The 19033-nt window shown below is 37.4% G+C and overlaps 1 long non-coding RNA gene across 1 annotated transcript; it reads left to right on the plus strand.

The window, feature by feature from the left end:
* The first annotated feature begins 11561 nt into the window (after positions 1-11561).
* Positions 11562-17609, plus strand: LOC137856628 (uncharacterized). The gene is made up of 4 exons (XR_011096664.1): positions 11562-11683; positions 12210-12473; positions 15183-15257; positions 15850-17609. It is a non-coding gene; the product is annotated as an uncharacterized lncRNA (long non-coding RNA).
* Positions 17610-19033: the final 1424 nt, after the last annotated feature.

Consider the following 19033-nt stretch of genomic DNA (forward strand, 5'->3'; position numbering starts at 1 on the left):
CAAGGCTGTACCACAGACTTTTCATAGCAGAGGTATGTTGGTTAAGGTTGTGAAGTGCAATTTTGCCAGTGCATTGTGGGAAAGAAATTGCTAAAATAAACTAAAATGCTAAAAATGGGCTTTTTTTGGTATAAATGCATCTTCATCAGGAATGATTAAGTGACACGATGCAGTCCAAGCACTCCTTCAGTGGACATGGTCTCACATTTTTCACACATGAATGTGCTGTATTTTATTCTAGCATCTCACTTCAACATCTGGAGACTTTTGGGGGGGAGGTAGGTAGACAAACATACAGAAATACCCTTGGAATTTTTGCTGGTATATTATATACTATGATCTCTAATCCAAATACTGTAGCACCTGTAGCCTTATAAAAATTCTGACAACTGTCTCTCTCTCTCTTTCTCTCTTTTTTTTTTTTTTAATTCCCATTCAGGTACTCTTTCCATTTATGAAGTTATAGATTTAATTCTTTTTCCCCCATGTGTACATTATATTTTAATATGTCTGATTTTTCCAACCCATTCCCTCCCTCTTGGCTTTTTGTGGTTTGTAACTAAGTACTATGGATTCCCTTTTTATGGGTTAGTGAATTAAAATCTACTGCAAGGGTAGTTTGAGGAAGGTCTCCACTACAGGATATACCAACGAATCCATTTGAAAAGTTTTATCTTTTGCTCCTTCTCTCTCTATATATGTATTTATTGAGGCATTAGAAATTGTCTTTGAACTTGACGATTGTTATTTACCTTGTTGTTACAAAAGCTTAAGTAGTGACTTTTTAGCCACTATTGTCTTAAGCAGATTTTCAGTAGCAGAACTAGAGTTCCCTTACTTCATTTTTAAAATGAACAACTCTTTAATATTTGACAAAATAGCAAAATACTTCTGCAGAAAACAAAATTTCCTTGTACTTTAAATGTTATGTATTTTTTAACCTTAGCATTTATTTAAAAGCCTCTTTATTTTTAGTTCTATCCTGGAATTTACTGGCTTGGGTTTACCAGTGAGGTAGATCAGATTTCCCCACAAACTACAGACTTCCTTCCTTCCCATATTGCATTACAGACACTGGCCAGTTTCAAAATATTAAACAAACCAAGAGTTTCCCCTGTAGTTTTATAATTTAACTGGTCTCCAACCATAAGTGTTCAGTAATACCAGGTACTTTATTTCTGCTCTGCTGCCAAAGTCAACCTTTCTCTCTAGGGCCTCTCCCAGCTTTTGATCACCAGCAATATGGGCTACATCTATGCTCAGAATTACCAAGGACCCAAAGAAGCTCCAGTCCCATCTATTACTTGCTGATTCTTTCCCCTGCAAACCTTTCCCCCTCCTGCCCTACTGCAACCCCACATTTCCTGACCAGAGCTCCCCTTTTCCAGTCTTTACCATTGCTAAGTGCTCGCTTCATTGACAAATACCTGGAGATTGCAGTGCTCCCTGAGCAGAGCCTTGACTTTTCTCCACCTCTTTCTGTATGGGAAGACCCTTTGCTGCTTCAGAGAGCCTGGTCTGCCTGCTTGGCTGCTGTCCCAGTGTCTGCTAACACATCCAGCACCTGACCCTGGCATCTCCCCTTGACAGGAGTTACTACTGCCTCTGCCAGGACCAGAGCTGTGTGGCAGCTCTCTGTTCTCTCTGCCTTCATCTGCCGTCTTCTCATCTGGGTAAGAAGGAAGAGAACCGTGTTTGGGTTTGAAGCTCAAATCCTTTAAGACAGGCATAAAAGCAGGGATTATTGAAATACTAGAAATGTCTCTTCTGACTTCAGAAGGCTCAGCTCTGATGTCTGCAGTTCTCCTAGCTGTTCCTGAAGACTGCCCAGAAAGCTGCCCTTGTTGCTTAAAGCAGGGATGGGATTTTGAATGACACAACTATTTGTCCGTCTGTGCTTTATAGACTCTGCACTAGCAAAATTACACCTTAGCAACACTAAACCAACCATTTACATTTCTTATGCATTTATAGATGGAATTATTTTCTCATATATTACTATATGGTGTATATATGTGTATGCATAGTATGCATATATGCACATGAGAAAATTAAAACCAGAATATTAGCAATATTTGTTATACTGTAGAGGTAGCTAGTTTGTTAGTAAGTATGGGAAATGGATCAGAAGAAATGTTAATTACTATAGTGTGTTGTCAGCCCCCCATCCCCCTCTCCTCCCTTTTCTTCCCTCCCCCCTCCCCCCCAAATCCTGTAATGAAGAGAAGATTATGTGAACACAGTTTGGCATTACATTGATGTGGAAGTTTCAGGCATTCATTGATGTGACAACTGCTATCTAGAGTGCATTGACAGTTTCTATACCCTCATCAAAAGGAAATACTATTATTCACTATTTAGGATCCAATATTAACTATTGATTAAACTCCACCATAATTACTATAACATAATATAAATGTCAAGGCAGAAATTATTCAAAAGAGTAACAACATAAGAAGGTGAAATAAAGTAGAAGTGCTTAAAAGAAAGCTGTTAGTGTGATTCTATACATTTTAAGTATTTTAACACATTTCAGGTATACAGCACATGCATGACATTTATTTCAGTTTTCCAAGCTTGTTGGCTTAATTTATCCAGAAAGTCAACTAGAAATTTAAATTATGCAAAATCTATAATTCCAGATAGATTATACCCAGTGCATCAGAACTGATAACCTTCAGTTTGATGAACGGACAGAAGCCGTGAACATAATATTCAGAAAAATAAGATTTTTTAATATAGAAATCAAGTTTGCATTTTTATGTTTGTAGGATTGAACTACAACATATACTTGAATTACCTAGTTAGAAGACACATTCCTTGAATAAATCTTTTTCTGCCTTTGCTAACAACATGTTGCTTATTCATTACACTTTCAACCTGAAATTCATAGATAAAATACCGTAACAAATATGTAACAAGCAGTTATATGAGTCATGCCCCATTTTCTACTAGTATTTCAACTAATATATGTTTATACTAGTTTTATACTAGTTTTATAGTGTTTATACTAAGGCAAATTTTGGTGCCTTAAATGCTTTGGTATCCTTTTTAAATGTAAAACATCATATTATCTATCTTTTGTTAAGACCTTCCAGACTGTCAAATGTCTTTTGTCTAAAATCTTTGTCATGGTTTTTGAAAAGTTATTTTTTCTGAGATGGTGTTTTCACCACTAGGGGGCAGAGAAACACAGCATTGGACAGCAAGTAAAAATGTCCTAATCTCTAGGAGTAACAGTATTATTGGTTTTAGATTCCCAGGGAACTTCCATTTTTCTCTTCAACAGGACTGTTCAGACGGAGTAAAGGTAACAAAATACAGCTCTCAGACAAAAGATGAATAGAGTCCATACAGTCACCTTGTTTTGTCTGCCAACAAACTCTTCCCTGCTAGTATGTCTGAACATTGTGGTTCACTTAAAGCTGAATGTTACGTTTGCAGCAAAGAGGCCAATTACTTTCTAAAGCTGAAAAGCTGAACTCTAGATATGCATTAGGCAACCCAAACTATTTATTGAAGTACTAAGTACTCAGTACTTTAGTAAGCCTACTTTCATAATGCTGGTCAGACTTTTAATGAGTACTTGTCTTCTGCTTTGCAATCTAAAACACTGGGATCATGATATCCATGTTTGTGACATGTTTTAGAGTCCTTTAAGAATTTATTTGCATGCAAAAATGCAGCATCTGGGAACAGGCAGATGTTTAAAATACAATTAGGCTGTTCCTAAACATCTGGCGATATAATCAAAATATGGTATGTGGAGCAACCATCACTGCAACTTCTCAACGTTGAACTGACTGGAGGTTTATGCACTCTAGTTAAAGCATCTGTAAGCTACAAACTGGTCAGTTAAATCCTAAGACAAATTTTTGAACTTACATAGCAGAAACAAAATACACTGTAGTATGGCTATGTACATCCTCAGGACATCTTTCTAACTTAATAAAATTTGTCTGCCACTGAAAACATAACAGGTTAACAAACTCTGTTGCAGACAGCTCAGATACTGTCTAATGCAATCTTTAACTCTCTTATTGAAGGGAAAGCTTAAAAAGCACAAAGAGCTTTAGTTGGCATTCCTGGAATCAGGGTTTGTTCCATATAAATGTCTTCTAGTTTTATCCTACACAGGCATCTGTCCATTCATCAAACTGAAGGGTATTAGTTCTGATGTGACAGGTACATTCTAGTTGAGTAATTATTTTTCAAGTAGGATTCCCTAGTGCAAGGGTTGTGGGGATTCCAGGTGAGCTTGACCTACCTCAGATATGAGAATCTAATGTACAAATGAAGAAGAGTTACTACTGATCATTATGTTGAGAGAAATGTATTGTTTCAATAAGACACAATAAATTGAGAGATTTTTTCATTTCTTCTTTCTCCCATTAGTTTTTTTTTTAGTCTGTGGAGTAAAAAAACTTCTCAGAAAACAATATTTTTCTTCTCCAAAAAGTCATTAATTGAAATATGGCCCTTTAGGTAAGAAACACTAGAAGCCAGTCTTTTAGAAGCACCAGTTAAAAGAGAAAAAACGTCCTCCAAATTATATGTGAAGTAAAAAAAAAATAAAAAAATCAGACATTAAATGCATCTTTTCATGAAGCTGAATTTTTATGTATTCAGAACAGATTTTTACTTCCTTAGAGTGTGCTAAAAGCATTAGAAGAAAAAAAAAAAAAAAAAAAAAAAAAAAACAACCACAAACCCTCTGCTTTATTTAAAAAACATCTGTTGTAAAGAATTCCTCCTCGAAGCAGTCACCTTTCATTGCCTCCTGCCATACACATCAACAGCTTCACTTCAGCTTGGGCTGAAGCAAAGAAAACAAAATGGGAACAGAGGCAGCCCCAGTGTGAACAAATGGCTGGATCCCTGTTTATTCCTCACTTCTTGGCACAGGGCATACGGAAGAGTGGGAGGGGAAGGCAACAGCCCAAACCTCTGTGTGTGGAGCACCACCTATAGCCCTAGCACATACAGTCCTGGCCTTAGGTGCTCTGGAGTAGAAGGTGTGCCTTGAACCTACTGCAGCCGTGGGGAGAGGTCTATTACCACCCAGTGGGTGCAGCCAGCTGCACTGCCACCATCGCAGCTCCTGAAACAGAGCTGGAAGACAGCCATCTCTCCATGCTGGCTGTGTTAATGCTGCTAAACGTGAAGAAAGGGAGCATGACACAGAGACTATGTGGGGAGAGGGATGAGAATGTTTTCAGCTTCTTTGCAGCCTGAGCCTGCAGGTAATGGGATAGACCCAAAATAACTAAGGAATGTGACCAGCAGGGCTAGGGAGGTGATCGTCCCTCTGTACTCGGCTCTGGTGAGGCCGCACCTCGAGTACTGTGTTCAGTTTTGGGCCCCTCACTACAAGAAGGACATCGAGGTGCTTGAGCGGGTCCAGAGAAGGGCGACGAAGCTGGTGAGGGGCCTGGAGAACAAGTCCTACGAGGAGCGGCTGAAGGAGCTGGGCTTGTTCAGCCTGGAGAAAAGGAGGCTCAGGGGCGACCTTATTGCTCTCTACAGATACCTCAAAGGAGGCTGTAGCGAGGTGGGGGATGGCCTGTTCTCCCACGTGCCTGGTGACAGGACAAGGGGGAATGGGCTTAAGTTGCACCGGGGGAGTTTTAGGTTAGATGTTAGGAAGAACTTCTTTACTGAAAGGGTTGATAGACACTGGAACACGCTGCCGAGGGAGGTGGTGGAGTCACCATCCCTGGAAGTCTTTAAAAGACGTTTAGATGTAGAGCTTAGCGATATGGTTTAGTTGAGACTGTTAGCGTTAGGTCAGAGGTTGGACTCGATGATCTTGAGGTCTCTTCCAACCTAGAAATTCTGTGATTCTGTAATTGGTCTTAGCTGTGTTTGTTGAGGTTGTGTTTTCACTGCAGACACCAGCTGAGTGATTGGCATCCAGCTCAGAGAGTGCATATTAGTCTTTGCTTCAATTACTGTTTCCTTACTAGTGGTATGTTCTTAGCTTCTTACCTGTTGTGAGTGTAGGTCTCTAGAAAGCATTTCCTCTGGTTGCCTGTACTACATTTGGTGAACTGACTCATGTGAACTGTGGGGTGCTGCTGGGGGTATGTGTCTTTTCCTGAGTGCAACCAGAAATAGTGGGAGATGCTGGAGGACTAACAGCTCTCAAGCATGCCTCATCTATGACCTCTTTATAAAGCAGACGGATTAGTTATAGCCCAAACTGGATGAGATAATTGTGCGGAGACATCCCTTCTATCTGTCCTGAAGTGAATGCTGCATTTATTTCATACTTTAATAGGTGGTAAAGAAAATCTTTGGCCTAATGCCATGCTTTAAAAATAAATACTGATAATACCAGGGAAGTTTCAAAAAAGTCGGAGAGTGGTGATGTGGTACTGATGTTTAAAATGTGCAGGAAGATTGACCTGAGCAAGCCTGGGCCAGCTGCACCAGCATTAGCTGTCAAACAAACCTGAATTTTCTTCTTTGCAATTACTAGTCTGGGTGGTGACATTAATAGCAGGTTTGCAATCTACATACAGTTTTGAAAGACTTTATATAACGTAGACCGAATTCTGATTTATAAGGTGAATACCCTACAATATTACCCGAGAATGTATAAGATAGGTCGAGACTAACTGCAATATATTACAAAGGCAGTTGTCAGTGAGGAAATGTTATTCTAAGACCTGTGTTTCTAAATATCTGCCTTAAATATAGCACAATTGACTTTGTAAGTGTGACTTTGAGAAAAAAAAAATCTGCTGAAAGCACTTATTCCTAGGACTGAAGAAGACTAAGTGATGATCAAAACAAGATGACATTACACTGGAAACTGGATTGCTTGATAGTCTGGGTCCTTTCAACAAAATGGGTGTTAACATGCAGGGCATTCACCCATGGGATCTCAAAAGGCAAGTTGTTATCAAACAGACCCTGAAAAGGGTCTGATTACAGTGTCTTCTCAACCTGGTATGAAATGCCAGAATACTACTATAGTGGGAGGACTATGTGATCTTTGAATGAATACATGCAAAGGAGTAGCAGAGTGCTAGAACTCTGTTCCTCTCCTACCTTCTTTCTCAAAGACTTTTGAAACAATGAAAAAGATATAGAAAAATAATTTTAGTGTCACAGAACACAATCTACAGTGAGAGGCTTAAAAAGACTTGATTAAAGAATGTAGGAAGAGGTGATTTCTCAAAAGAATGAAGGTTTATCTTAAAGGGAAAATAATGAATATTGGAGTCACTGATATAATAATGATAAACAGTTTAACATTTGGACATCTGCAAAAAGGAAATAAGTCACAATTTCTGATCAAACATTGCAAAAATCCATTTGAGAAGGCATAGTCTTCTTTCTTAATATATTCAGCTCAAGCCTGGATCACTTTCTGGAAGAAAAGTTTTAGCCAAATAGATTACTGGGCTTAAAACAGAAATAACTGAATGAGGTCTTATAATATCTTGCAGGTCAGATTAGATGATGTAATGGTCCCTGTTGACATACAACTCTATGAGTCTCTGAAAAGGCTGTTACCCAACGTGGTCTAGCAACTGCATAGACAAGACAGTCTAGACTGAAGCACATGCTAGGAACTGCTTTTAAGTAGTTTTGCAGCATTCCTTTTCATTATAAAATAAAACCCACTGGTTCAGTACAGGAGAAAACTGAACTGGCCTTAAAGAAGGAATGACCTTCCTGAACCATTTGTCCTTGGCAGCCTTATAATAACGCCAAAATAACAAGTAAGGTGTTGTCTGGTCAGGGAGCAACTGAAAGCTACTGCTGCTCCTCTGAAAGAGTTTTAATGTTGTTGATCTAACTTACCGTACTTCTTTTTTTTTTTTTCAGTCAAGTCAATTGCATCTTGTTTCTGAGCATATGAGAAAACAATTACATCATATTTCTCATGCCAATACAAAACGTTCACTACTAAAACTGCATATATTTTGTAGTCCATTCATAAAAGCTACCTCTTCCCTGTGATTGATTCTGCATATTAGTATAAATATGTGCAGTTTTTGTTTCAAACAGAGATGGAGTAGTTTGTTGTTTCTTTCTTGCTCTTTAATATTAATATATGGCTTTTAATAATCTAGTGTAGAAAAATTCACAGTGATTCTTTTCTTTCAAGTTTGTCCTATAACCGTGCATCTGTGCCTTTACGTGAACTATAAGTCCTGTTACATTAGTTATCTTTTTAAAATTATTTTGGCTACATCTTGAAGGGCCCATTCAAGAACAGGATACGCTGACTTTATAGAGAGCAATTCTGCCTTAGCTTCTACAAGATGCAGTCAGCACAATAGAACACCTGAATTCTGAGGGCTTAGGGCTTTCTTAACAAGAACTGTTTATGGAATGCAAGTTTTTCAGGGGTTATAAATCTAAATCCTCCATTTATTTTACATGTAAGTACTAGATTTCTATTCATAAATAGAGAAATTGACATAACCTTTCTGACTCTTAACAATCTGCAGATAAAAAATGCAAGCACAATTACAGCTTTATGTATCGTACTGGTGTAAAGACATCATGCAAAAGGACTCCATACTTCTTATGATAATCCAGTTCTTACACTAATCCACATTCACCCACATTTTGAGGCTTTGCTTAGGAATCTAACTTTCTGTGGATAAAAGAATTCCCTGGCTTTTGTCCAAACTCAGACTTCTTTAACCAGAGTTTGATTCTGTTGTTTCAAACAGCATATTCTTTGGGCAAATGTGAATGCACAAACAGAAACTTAGACTGATTTCATTTAGCCATTATAGCCTGACTGACATGGCTGAGCTATTTCACATGACTGCAAATGTCTGGTGAGCTATTAATAGACATGCCAAACAATCCTTGAATTTAAATGCTTACAGATTTTAATGTCTGATTCTTTTTAGGCACCTGACTGAATAAAGAGTTCAGTTTTCTGAGGTCTGGAGCTTTTGCACATCCAGTTGGTGTTAATGTGGCAAAACAGTCCTTATGTAGTTTCTAAACAAGCCTTCAGTTCCTCTTGCCATGTTATTTCAAGTAGCAACACTTACACATGCTGATACTTCCCATTTTATAAGCACCAATTTCTGTCACAGTGGTGGTGCTATGAAGCAACATTAAAATGGAAATTTCTGCCAATGATCTAGATAGCTGGAAAGTCATATAAGTGGTATGGTAGATTTAAATATTGTCTTGAAATATGATTTGGAGAGAAACTAATAATAATAATAAGTCTTTCCCACCCCCAGTTTCACTGTTCCATTCAATGTTTTGCCAGGTGCTTGCTATTTTGTTATGTTTTTCAAGGAAAATTTCAACTTCCAGAGGGGTGATCTTAGTAGTAAAGTTAAGGAAATATATTAAATTACAACTTTTTTTTTTTTTTTTTTTAAGTGCTTATACTGCATTAGCAGTATTCTTGCTGAAACCAAGCATGCAGGAAGATATCCTACAGTTGGGAAACAGCTACTCTGACTTTCACATCTGACTTTCACAGTTTCAACTATTCTTTGCAACCCAACAAGCAAGTAGATGTATACTGCAAAGATTGAAGGAAGGCAATAGGTACAAAGGAGGAGATCAGTAACCGGGCTCTCAGCCAAGCTAGTGGAGATGAATAACATTACGAGGCCTCTGTGCCTTACTAGGGTAACTTTACTTGTGTGCACTGTCTTTTTCCTATTCTGTTTTCAAGAAACTTAGACCTGGAATAGCTCCCACTTCATGTTCTATGACATTAGGTCTCTTATTGAGCTCCTGTTTTACAGTATCATGAAAACAATGTATCTTGTGTTCTTCCTATATGCTGGTGCAGTAAGCTCAGTTTAGAAAGGCTGTACTTCATTTGTCTGTTGTATATAATTATTTAGAAAAGGAGAAAAAGAAAAAAAGGGCAAAGTTAAATGAGAGTCAGGGGAGACAGAACAGTAATTGAGCAACATTTCTTTTGCATACCACAATCCATACAGTAGAATTTGTTTCCCCATTAAGAAAAATACATATATGACCTAGGGGTATACGTGGCAGAAAGTCAGAAATAATTTAGTCATGAGATCATATCTGAAAAGAAGTACATTGTCACTGGATAATGTTCTAGTGGTGTTATGAAAACACCGATGCATGTGTACTAAAAGAAGGCTTATTGTGGTAATGCAGAGTAGCAAATATGTTAGTGAGCATATGGATGAGAAATAACAACAATTAGAAAGTGACATGTTACCAACAGCTGATGAAGTTATACTTGGACTAAGAGTAAAAATGACTTTGACAGCACATTTCATTTATATGAGTGCTAAATTAATCACTGCCTTTCACTAATGCCTTTACCAGACTTTGCGACAACATGGATGAAACCTAGATTCCTTTGTGTTTTTTCTTCCTTGCATTTACATGGAAAAATGTATTATGTCACCCCAAACTCCCAGCTCAGTTAGTCTGCTGTGCCAAAGGACTCAGAATGCATTAATCCCACCTTCTTCAGGAAGTTATATACCAAATTTTGCACGCTCCATTACTGATGAAAGCAACTTTCTTGCCACTTAGTAGTTTTTTGTTTTAAATTCTAGAACTAACATGAATACTGAAAGAGAGAAAAAATAAATAGAGAAAGGAACTTAAAATTGGGAAATAAGACAGCATGAACGGTGTTCTTGGAAACTATCATATGAGATGGCAAGGCAGTAGAATATATCATGATTTAAGGCCATTTTATAAGAGGAAATACAGCATAAAACCTGCATTATCCTGTGTTCTTCTTGCAGAAATATGAATGCTAAATATATCATATAAAATGCTTATGCACGAAAAGTGTCTTTTGCACTATTAAACTAAAGGGTGAAATTTGGTGAAAAAGCAGACTTTTGTGTCACATAGACTCTCTCTACATTATCAAGCACCAAGGACTAACACACACACTATTTGCTGGATCTGCAGGGTGGGGCAATTTGTGCTACAATCTCACTGTGCTCTGTGGGGCTTTTGTTTTACTTCAGGCTGGTCCCAGAGACTGAACGCCCAGTAGCTGCTGCAGTACACTAGGTGTGGTGCTGCAATGCATCTTCAAGTTTTGTTTCCCCTGAAAGAAATAATTTGTGCATTCCAGTTCAACTAACTCCACAATGCAAACCAGTGCACCATGTACATGAATGGACACAGGATTCACTTTAGAAGAGTAGATGTATCCATTTAAAGCAAAAACTTGTTCCTATATGACTACAATACTGGGGAATGTAGTGCTTGCACATAGCAAGACGCTATATTCTTTAAAGTTTGTGAAGCATTTCTACACTGATGCCAAACATTATGATTTCAGAGCTATAACATATTTACAGCTTTTGATGTGTTCACTTAGTGGCTTGGGGCTAGGAACTAAAAAGGCTCGTTATGAATTGCAATGTAATGGTGTCAGTTTCTGTCAGTTACAGAAATGCTTTTTGTAATGCTAATTAAAACAACAAGCCACAGCAAAATATGCTTGTCTCTTAAATATATTAGCTCAGAAGAATCTAACCATCAGCTAACTGTTTAGTTTTCCAACCTCAGGTTATAACTTATGGCAGGTGCACTTAGGCGGGGTGTGACACTCCCAAGGCTGCTACACACCTGCCTCAGCTGCAGACGGCTTCCTGGGTATGGTGCTAAGCTCTGACAGTGCTGAGCTCCTTCAACATAAGGAGTTCAACCAGCTGCCAAACTGCACTGAAATGTACGTCCTTTGGGTCAAAACTGGCTGCAGTTCAGCACCACTGGGGCATGGGCAGGGAGCATTTGGGTTCATCTGCACCAGTGCAGGTGTACATGCTTTCAGGCATGGACTTAACCAACAAGCTGGTCGGGATTCCTGGAACTACTAATGAAACTACTATTGCAAATTAGCTACTTTTTTTTTTTTTTTTTTTTTTTTTTCAAAGACAGCACTGTTACTAGATTGGAGGTTGTTAGTTCTGTACAAAGGCTGTGTTGTGGTTGTTACCTCCCTGGGGCTCCCCACCTGCCCAGGCCCAGGCCCCCACATCACCCTGGGGCCACCAGCACCAGTGAGGCTGCAGCAGTGCCAGGCTCCAGGTCCCCCCTCAGAAACCATCGGCAGCCCCCATGGCCCCCAGGGAGACCACAACCCCTGCAAGGCCCTGGCAGTGTTTGTAAAATGAGCTGCAGTTCTGGGTAATCTTTTGCAAATTACAGACCTAAATTAAATATGCTTCTCAAAACCTATACTTTCTGAATTTCAGGTGCCGCACCCAATGATGTAATGATGGACTAAAGAAATGGCCACCCCTTCAACATGGGAGAATATCTTTGCTAATGTGGCAATAAAGATGTTTGGACAGAGATGCTGCTGTTCTCCTAAAGCAAAGTCCTTGGTTTTATGACTGTGGACCTGACAACTCTGAACAAATGCTGGGGAGGATTATACTTGTGTGAAACATCTAAGTATGACACTGTAAATGTGCTGTAGGACTCTTGCACATGCATATGCAGCAGTAACAAAAGATGTAAGTATCTAATGGGCAGTAGGCCAATAACTTTTGGTGACAGTTATGAATAATATTAACTCTTCCTTACTATTCTTATAGTGTCTTTCATTTCCATATAATGCTTTATTCACAAGCTGTGTGTTATTTCCTTTTTGAATCTTGACTGGGAAATGTCAATGACAGTGCATTAAGATACACATGTACAGTGGCAATAGGAGTCAAATCTATGCAAATTTTCCTGTAGTCTTTAAAACAGAACCCAGGCTGGTGTTTCACTAGCTGGTGAAACTGAGGTGCAGGTAAGTGAGGGCAGTACACTACGATTTCTGTGTGCATTATGATAACATGATGGTTTCTGCAAGAGGATTCATGTTAGTCCTAGTAATCTTGACAGCACTCCTTTAATTCTCCCCCAGTTCCTCCTCAAACTTTAGCTGTGTTGTTTGGCTGCAAGCTTTCAACTGTTTTATAATGCTCCTACCCTCTCTCTCCTCTAAGAGGATATGCATTGATGTCAAAGTGTTTCCTCCATACACAACATTTGTAAATAGCTTTGGAACCTATAAATTAAAAAAAAAAAAAAAAAAAAAAAAAAAAAAAGATATTTATACAGCTATTTTAATTTGCTTCTTAAAAGTTTTTGTAAAGAAAGACTGATGATATAAGGGAAATTAAAACAATTTTGTTTTTAAGTAATTAGGCAACCCATTCACATTAATTATTTGAATTTCTGGTTAATGTCCCTATGCAATTTTATTTATTTATTTATTTATATCTAATTTAATTCCTGTAATTTACTATTTCTACCCCAGTAGCTGACATTTGCATTAAGCTTTTCAAAAATATATGTACAGTGGTGAATAATTTTAGAGTCAAGACATCAAACATCTCAAATTTACCATAAGCTTAGAGAGTATTTAGAGACATATAGAGAGTTATAGTTTTAAATTAAAACACTTTTGTTAAATTTCATCAGTGTTATGTCTTGTACTCCATAAAGCTCTATATGATAGACCAACACTTTGCATTTCCTCTGTCCAGAACAGACAATTACTCTTCCCATTTACAAATTGACAGAAAATTCTGTGTGATAGGTGGTGAATGCATTACTAGATCAGCTGAAATTCTAGAACATACAATGAAGATAATGAATTGAACAGTGGAATCATTCACAAATCCTGTTTATATATATTTTGGGAAGGTAAATGGAGAAAAAATAAATTCTGATTTTAAAAAAATCATCTGATTTTTTTCTGAGTAAAAAAAATATCTGATTTAAGGACAGCAATGTCCCCAGGACCAACCGAGTGCAAGAATGAGACCTATAAGTACTTTAAAGATATATTTAGATAATTTGGGTTATTTTAAATAAGAATTATATAACATCTCTGCCTGCATAGGTAGAGAATCAGACTCTAGGACCGAGCAAGTTCCTTCCATTCTCATGTGTAAAGTTAGCTAATAAATTTAGCTAATATATTATTAAGACTATCATATATTTTAAGTCGTATTCAGGGCTGTTAAAGAGAGAGCCAAAAAGTTAATAGTCAGTCATGAATACTGCCTAGAAGTAAAAGAGAAAAAAAAAACTCATTAATTTCTCTGACGTATGTCTGAATATGTGCTATTGAAGGAATTAGAAATAATGAAAAAGTAAAGGGATTTCTCTATCTGCAGTGTCCTGTTGCTGCAGCATGAAACAACGGAAAGAAACTCTTTTGCTATGAGACCAACTGACTCCAGAGGCACCTAAAGGAGGTCTTTGTGGACCTTCCTTTGCTGAGGGGCACATGCTAAAATCTATGCGAGATTTATGCCTTTAGTTTTTATTAATATATGTAAATGGGCAGAAACAAAAGGTTTTTTGATACCTCTGAAAATGCACAGTTGACTGCAGATTCATGTACATTCTCATGGATTTAAAATCAGCTTAACAATTCTTCCTGTGCTCTTAGGCACAGGGCTTTAACACCATTTTACTTCTTTTCTTCACGTCTCCAAAGCAAAGTAAAATGAGGGACCCCTGTTCTGGAAGCATATGGAGGAAGCAATCCATTCATTACTAAAGGATTTCCCTTCTAGGAAATCCTCTCTCTCTCCCTGCTGTCAGCTTTTCTCTGTTTGGAAGATGGTGTTGCTGTTGGAAAAGAGCTGCTGCAGGGAAAAAATGAGCCCTGAAAGCCTGTGCATTGGCCAGGAAGAGTGAGAAGCAGCCTCAACCCAAAGACAAGGAAGCTCCCCTGCAGGCAGAGGGACTGTTGCAGAATGTGATACCTAAAGAAGGCCACAATTGCTCATGGAAATATTGGAACAAATTAGTAACCTCTTGTGGCTGAGAAAAAAAATCATACTCAAAACAGGAATGTTCTAATTTTGAGAACTGATACATTTAGCGTTTCTCTTTCCCTGCTGTTTTATGTGCTTTAGCACTGCCTGATGCCAGTGAAATTAGAGCACGGGGACAGGGAGGAGAATCATCATTCTGCTTTGTTGTAAGGGTTTCCAGTGAATGCTGTACCTATGATGATCAATGAAGTACCTATAACTTGGGTAAACAGCACTAAAATAAAGGAGCACAAGATATACAAGTTGACCCCTTCATATATTTCATTAGTGCACTGGGGAAGTTCTGTCAGCATTAAGAATTTACTTTGAAAACTGTGTAGAAGATGAAGCCATGAAAAATATTTTATTTTATTTATTTTTTTTTTTTTTTACGGAAACCAGTATGGTAAATGTAGATTGGATGCTACAAAGAAGCAACAGAAAATTCTTTCATGTTACTAAGAACTGGGGATACAGGTAGTGATGCTTTCTATATTTACATTATAATAATACTCATTGTTAATAACACCATGATAAATATTTATGTCTCCTGTCTATTAATATAATGCAGATTAATGCAAATGGAATAATAGATGGGAAAGAAGAATGCCCATGCTCACTGGTATCCATGTACAATGAGACAACAAACAAAACAACCTGTGGCAGTCATAGCTGGTCTCTGATGCTGATAATCACCTGATGTGGGAACTGCTGCAGAGGTGGCATCAGTCACAATCACAGATATTGTATTATAGTGAAGAAGGGGGAGAGAGTGGATCAGAAAAATGATTGTGCAAGTTGCAGTGTGAAGAAGTGGCACAAAGTCTCTGGCTTCCAAAGATAATGTTCAATCTGGAAAATGAAGTTTTAGTTCTATTGAGCACAAACGGGGTGTTGCCCTACGAGCTGTTTCTACAGATCTAACAGCTGAGACATATCTTAGACATCCTAAGTGAAAAACCAAAATAGGGAATTTGTAAATAAAATCTAGCTGTTTTTAAGAGAATTTATGCTCTTTTTCTAAGTTATTTCCAACTTACTAATGAGAGCTTAACCTTGTGTTTTCTAGAGTATGCTGTTCTTCACCTGTGCACTTGTACAATAGAACTGAGGCCAGGCAAAGCTGTGGAATTAAGTTATATTGCCTATTTGGAGGTAAAAGATCCAAACTATGAGAGCATGTGTGCCGGTAGACCTTGTGGATCTCACACATTGACACGTGTGCAAATGCCTAGGGGCCACAGCACATTTCCTGCCAAGCCCAAGGAGCCTGGGTGCTAGTTTTGCTGGGTCCTTGAAAGGCATCCCCTGTCAGGCTTAGTCCAAAGCTACTCCTGTAAGACCCAGGTGGCAGCGAGACAGTTTTGTCCGGGCAGGCTCTTCGCCTATCACACCTGCACCGCAGCTGTTATTGCTGGACTCTATGTTGACTATAGATCCGCCAAATTAAAAATGGGACATTTTATCCCTGTTCCAAGGAGACTGAAGACTTCAACTACCAGAACTGAATGCCAATAAATACTATACAGTGAAAGAAAGTGATTTTTTTTTCTTCCTAGGAATTAAAAGCCTATATTACCACTGCTAATTTAAAATAATATTACTTCAAACTGTATCCCTTGGAGACAGACTTCAGAGGCCACACATTTACAAATGGCTCTAAAGAGAAATATCCACATTTACTTTTCTTCTGAGGTCTACTCAGAAAACTTTATAGATTTGGATTATTATGAATCATTCATTGAAAAGACTGTATTTCATAGATGGCTCCATGCTTCATGGCCTTTTCACACAGAGATGCTACTAACTGGTTTGTTGTTTGCCAACTTTGATTTTCAACATTGGACAGAGCAATTTTGGATACGAAATAAACAATTTCACTACATTTGTTTCCTCTACAGTTCTGTGGGAAAAAAAAAAAAGAAAAAAAAAAGAAAAAAAAAAAAAAAGGATAGCATCTCCAGTTATTTGTTAAAGGAAAAATACACAACTTCTGTGTCTAGAAAAGGCAACATGGTTCTACTTATCTTATGACCTGTAACATTGCTTTAAAGAATAATAAGCTCATCACTGTAATGTATTGCGGACAGTCTGGTTGCTACTTAAATTCCCCAAGTTGCATTATACTTTTTCTGACTTTGGTTAGTCTTTGGGTCTATTTGGCAATGAAACAGTTACTTTCGCATTTCCTTTTGCAGCTTTGCATTACAATCTATGTGAAATCCAGATGTATTTGTTTTCTTCCAAAGAGTTACCTTGGGATACGAAATCATGGCTAATGAATATGAATGTCTTGGATCAGATCCCAGTCCAGCTCTCTGGAAAACCCAAATTCCATTACCTCAAAAAAATGAGCCCCAAATACATTAAAAACTTTATATGCCAAATAACCTTCACTATCGATCATACCAGAATCTATTGCTTCTGCTTGACAGGAGTTGTTGAGACAGTAGAATAATAAATTGACTGTACACCTAGTCTTTGAACTATTTTTTTTTTTTTGCCTCTATTTTTAAAAAATAGAAAAAATAGGCTCTCCTAGGATGAAGATTTTGTAAGTCAAATTTTATCCCTTCATGCCCCAGAAAGCTTTTCTCCCCTCGAAGTTCTAGTTTAGACTTCTGAAAACAGATACATTGGAAAACTTGACAATATCCTAGCTGTGTTAAGGCACTTCCAACAGAATTTATATTGAAATTATTTTTAAAAATAAATAAATAAAACAAAAGCACAGGACACAAATCTAATGGGAATTCACCTGATGCTTTGTGACTGAACTCCTCCCCTCCTCTCCCCACCCCTCCCCTCTCCTCCCCTCCCCTCCCGTTTTTTTTCATGATTAACAACTCCTAACTTGGTGCTTCAGTACTAAAGAGTCATTTCAAAGAAGAGCTGCTGAAGAGTCAGCTGCTTGCAGTTAGCAGAGGCAAAGCTTCAGAGCATAGTTAAACTCTCGCACATACTCAACACACAGAGATGACCTGCTCTTTTATAATATTCTTGTATTTCCAAACTGTCTAGAGATCATATTTTTCAAGTAATATTTTCCAGAGCAGAAGCAGCAAATCACTTAAAAGGTATACCAAGAATCTTATTTAGCAGTTCTGGGATGTAAGTGATCATCTTACTCCAAGGAAATTTAGACAACCCAAGTACTATTCAACATAAAGTGGAAAAAACAAACAAACAAACAAAAACACATTGGTTTATATGATGCAAACTAACAAACTTCTTTACAAATCTTTTTCTCAGAACCAAATTACAAAGCCTGTTGCACGGGGAACTCATTGTATCTAAATTAAATATTTTTTTTCCAGTTCTGGCATTTTACAAATGAAAATAAAAGTGCATGAATGACCCAAGATAATACAAGGTTACATCATCTCACACAAAATTGCAAAATTTAGTGAAACAGGATTGATTTGACCAGACAACTTATACAGAATTCTCAATTACTACACTGTTAGTTTTTTTGAGTCACAGAAGTGAAGTCAATTGTAGAGACATCAGTTCCCAATAAATCAATTTGATAAGAACAAAATTTTGAATTTATCCCTTCTGTACCCTGAATTATTGGGAAAATAAACCTTGATCAGTGAGTAGGTGACTAATATGAGAGTGAAGGGAGAAAAACATGGTGAAATGGAGGCAAGAGTCTTTCCTGATCTGAATATTTTTGAAAGATTTGTTTCATTCCCTGGGAAGAAGTGCAATGGTTGATTGATTTATATATTTTTTTAAGTTCTTTGATTATACTGAGTTTGAATTTAGTGTTTGTTATTTTAAAATGAGTTTACATTATATGCAAACATCTATCCTTCTAATTGGAATTATTCACAGAACAATGTTAACATTCAGGACAGAGAAGATTGTCTGATAACAATAATTATCTGATAAGTATAAATAATAATAACATTTATTTCTGACCATTTCATCCTACCCCCTTTACATTACTGCAATTAATCTGTCAAGATACTTCTGGAGAGTAGATAAAATTAATATAATGAATTACATATAATATAATTATATATATTATATATGAATTATATATACTATTGTGGATTGTACATTTTTTTGACTGCTCTTGGACTAGGACCTGTATTTTATGCTTTTGTCATGCATAAAATGAATAACAAGGTTGAAACAGAGCACTGGAAGGGTTTAAAAAATTCTTTTTAGGCTTGTCATTAGTTACCTTTTCTTGTAACTAGTCAGTTGACCTAAATTAGACTCATTAATATGAAAGATTCTGG

Source organism: Anas acuta, chromosome 1, assembly GCF_963932015.1.
Source record: "Anas acuta chromosome 1, bAnaAcu1.1, whole genome shotgun sequence".
NCBI lineage: Eukaryota > Metazoa > Chordata > Aves > Anseriformes > Anatidae > Anas > Anas acuta.